The sequence below is a fragment of the Echinops telfairi genome, unplaced genomic scaffold (assembly GCF_000313985.2).
Source record: "Echinops telfairi isolate 266 unplaced genomic scaffold, ASM31398v2 ScPeMD7_7468;HRSCAF=8506_0, whole genome shotgun sequence".
Taxonomy (NCBI): domain Eukaryota; kingdom Metazoa; phylum Chordata; class Mammalia; order Afrosoricida; family Tenrecidae; genus Echinops; species Echinops telfairi.
In genome coordinates this window covers 36,319,747-36,324,392 of record NW_022111369.1, presented here as the reverse complement: position 1 = coordinate 36,324,392, position 4,646 = coordinate 36,319,747, and positions in this window count along the sequence as shown.

Genomic DNA, 4,646 nt, shown 5'->3' with positions numbered 1-4,646 from the left:
GTGTGCTTCTTCCATGTGAGATTTGTTGTTTCTCAGTTAGATGGCCCCTTGTTTATCTTCCAGCATGTGGGACCCCAGATTCTATGTAATTTGACAGCTTGGCACCATCAGCTTTCTTCACCGCATTTGCTTATGTACCCGCTTTGTCTTCAGCATTCGTGTCAGGGTAGGCTGGCTGGTGTGCTTCTTCCTTGTGGGTTTTGTTGTTTCTTAGCTAGATGGCTACCTGTTTGTCTTCAAGCCTTTAAGACCCCAGATGCTGTATCATTTGATAGCCGGGCACCATCTGCTTTCTTCCCCACTTTTGCTAATGCACCCTCTTTGTCCTCAGCGGATTGAGTAGGGACAAACTGGTCTGCTTCTTCCATGTGGGTTTTGTTGTCTCTCAGCTAGATGGTGCTTGTTTATCTTCAGGTCTTTAAGACTTCAGGTGCTGCAGTTTTTGTGGTAAAATTAGGTGTCTCAGCTGATATTCAGGTTGGCTCGTACTCGAGTATATATGGTAATTGATGCACTTATTGAAGAGAAACCACTTTCTGAAGAAACAGAATGTCTGCTCCGAGCACAATTTTAAGGTATTTCCCCCAGTAACTTGCAATATATGCAAACAAGCACTCTGTTTTTCTGCAATATCATTAAGTATTTCTTTGCTTATTAATTTTATGAAAGTATGCTTTTAGCTTGAAAGAATGTCTTTCCTGTAGCATAAACAAGAAGAGTAAAAAGTAATACATCCTTTGTATTTTCAATAATTCCAATTTTAAAAGTAATAATATATTTTAAAAGACAAAAAAGTATGTAATTGATAAAACAACCCATAATCCCACTATCCAGAGATAAGATCATATGGTTTACACTATTTTCATTATTTTATAGAGGCCGTATAAAGATCTGTTGGAAAAATACCATCTGGGCCTCTTTGTGAACCATGATATTTAAAGAGAGGCAAAATAAGAATTGCCAACTTATTTTTTTATGAAAGCAGCAGAAATTTTGGACTTAAATTTTAGACAGGTTGTATCATGTTTTTAGAAAGGAATAAACATCTCCGAGGGAGAAATATTTTTTTCCAAAGAAGGAAAGAGGTGGTAAATAGGATCTCACTAGGAGCTGAGTGCTGAAACAGTCTTGCTTTTTCATCTCTCATAGATGAGATGGTGTAGTCTAAGCAGTACTGATTCTCAGAGATGTTTTCTGGTGTCTAATCAGCAACCTCAGATAAAAGGTAACCAGGAAAAACAATAACTATCCTTATCATTTCTATTTTATCCAGATATTTCATTTTATTCCCTGTTCCTTAAAAAAAAAATTCTACTCTATGCCAGTGAATAGTAAAATATAGTGAACCAATTTGAACCCTTTCTCTTTCCAGTCTCCAGTGATGAAAACTTCCAAAGTAAAGAGGATAAATTGCTTAAAAGGCCCTAAAATGTGAAATGAATTTCTGAACAAACTCAGTTAAAATGTGAACTTTTATCTTCATTTGAATATTGATGCCCAGAACATGTAACATTATGTTTTATACCTGGAAATGTTACTATCCCTGTTTTGTTTTTATATATAAATCATTTTATTGGCGTTCTTACAGCTCATAACAATCCATACATCCGTCCTATCAAGCACATTTGTATACATGTTGCATTATCATTTTCAAAACATTTTCTTTCTACCTAAGCCCTTGGTATCAGCCCCTCTTTATTTCCTCCCTGCCTCTCGCTCTCTCCCTCTCTCCCTCATGAACCCTTGATAAATTATAAATTATTATTATTTTCATATCTTACACCATCTGTTGTCTCCCTTCACCCACATTTCTGTTGTTCATCTCCCTGGGGTTGGGTGTCTTACATCGATCGTTGTGGTTGGTTCCCCTTTTCTCCTCCTCCTTCCCCCTACCCTCATGGTATCTTTACTCTCATTATTGTACCTGAGGGGTTTATCTGTCCTGGATTCCATGTGTCATGTGTCAAGAGCACTTATCTGTACCAGTGTACATGCTCTGGTCTAGTCAGATTTGTAAGGTAGAATTGGGGTCATTATAGTGGGGGGAGAGGGAGTATTAAAGAACTAGAGGAATGTTACATGTTTTGTCGGTGCTATACTGCACCCTGGCCGGCTAGTCCCTTTCTTGTGACCCTTCTGTGAGGGGATGTCCAATTTTCTACATGTGGACTTTGGGTCTCTACTCCGACCCACCTCGTTCACATCCATATGATTGTTTGTTTTGGGTCTTCTGGTGCCTGATACCTGATCCCTTTGACACCTCGTGATCACACAGGCTGGTGTACTTCTTCCATGTGGGCTTTGTTGCTTCCCTGCCAGATAGCCACTTGTTTGACTTCAAGTCTTTAAGACCCCAGACGCTATATCTTGTAATAACTGGGCACCATCAGCTTTCTTCACCACATTTGCTTATGCCCATTTTTATTTCAGTGATTGCGTCGAGGGGTGAGCATCACAGAACACCAGGTTATTAGAACAAAGTGTTCTTGCATTGAGGGAGGACTTCATTAGAGGCCCAATGTCCATCTGCTATCTTAATACTTAACATATAAATATATGTATATAGACCTATATCCATATTGTTATATATTAATGTAGTTACATATGTACATGCCTATATTTATACCTTTATAAATGTCTTTTGCATCCTAGTTCTTTTCTCTATTTCTTTTTAATTTCCTCCTGTCCCACTATCATGTTTGACCTTCATTCAGCTCTCAGCAATTCCTTTCAGCTACAGTGCACTTGATAAAGCCCCCCTAGGCATCCTACACCCCCCTCACCATAGATTTTAGATCTCTTGTTGTTCTCTTATCCCTGGGTTTGTTGACCCCTCCCTTTACCCCACCTGCCTCTCACTATCCCTGTTTTTAAATCACAAGCAGTAAACTTATTTCAACAGATTTCAAGTGGGAGTTGTATAACTGGAGCGAAACAGCTGAGTACTCCTCAGAAATGACAGCTCTCTCCTGTGCGTTAGCTAAGTCTGTGATTACATAAGGAAGATTCTTAAGCTATCTCATTCTTCCATCCTCAGAATGTAAGTGGATTATTCTTTTATTGAATTTGATGTATATGGTTATCCATATTTATTCTATCATTTACTAGTCCATTTTCAACTTCAAAAAGTTCCAGGTGGTATTTGCATGTTACTATACCAGTGATTAATTTTACCACCAAAAAGGAAGACATAGAGACTGACAAATTCTTGGCATCTTCAGCTGTTAGAAATATTCTGTTCAGAAAATTTGGAACTTCACATATAACTTTGAGTACACTACAGTAGTTCTAATACAGTAGACTGTCTTGGAAAATGTAGAACAATTTGGGGTTGACGCCATTGGTCCGAGTCAAAGCACAGAGTTTTCAGAAAGCAGAGCAGCTGGTGCAGTTAATGTCAAGGTCCCTGTGTAGCGTAGAGCCTTGCTTGCCTGCTAGCATGAGAGGGTTGGCAGTTTAGGCCCACCCCGTGATACCACAGAGGAAAAGGCCCGGCGGCGAGCTGCTGTTTCAAATCGAGCCAAGAAAACGCCGTGGAGCAGTTCTACTCTGCACCACACGAGGTCCCCGCGAGGCCCAAGCGACTGAGCTCAGGTCAACAACAGCTCCAGTTGATGCGGGTGCAGGTTGTTTAGAGACCAGCTTTTGATGAAGCTTTACGATTTTTTTTTTTTTTAGTTTTTTTTTTTTAACATTTTATTAGGGTCTCATACAACTGTTATCCCAATGAAGCTTTATGATTTGTAGTCAAAGTACCTCTACACAATGATAATTCTCTTAGTTCGAAGCAGATAGCACTTCCAGTGACTTTACAGCTGTGCCTTATTTGTTTAATACTTACTGTTTTCTCTTTTCCTACTGTTTTCTATCACTGGTTTTGCAAACTCCTTTTTTAAAAATGTTAGATTTTGGCCACACTGTAAAAATAATGCTACTGGTAAAAAATTTACCAGAGAAATGAAAGGGAAGAAATCATTCATCCATTGTTCCTTTACAAGATGACTCAAAGAGAATTGCTGTAAAACCATAGAAACCTTTACTAGGTGAAAATATCAAAATATGAAGCTATTGTTTCCCAATGAATCCTCCATCTAGGGCCATATAGCTCCGAAGGCAGTATTTATATCTCACTAACACTGCTCATCGAATTCTGTACTTTCTTTATTTACATCAAAATGACAGTTTTAGCATACTCAAAAGCCTAAAATCATGTTTTTTTAAATGTTCTTTGAGCTTTAGGAAAAACAGGAAGGCTGAAGGGACAAGGTCAAGGCTGCAGGAGTGGGTGAAGTAAGATATCCAACAAAATTCTTATGAAGACCCTTGCTTCCCTAGAGTGAATAAGCTAAGGAGATAAATAGCTCGGTGGAGGCGGGACACACACTTACTCCCTGTGAGACATTTCTGATGAGAAGCCACATGAAGCTACCCTGAGGTAGCCAGTGTCCTGAGCTGGAGGAGCCACATGGAAACCCCTGCCAGCGCTGAGATGCTTACAATACTACTGGATCCACAAGACTTCTCACCACTGTGATCTTCCTGCATTCAGTGTCACTGCATGTGTTTCATGAGTGAAGAGGACTTTGTAGATTGATATCAGACATATGGGCTAATATTGGACTTACAGACTTGATCTGGACTAGGCT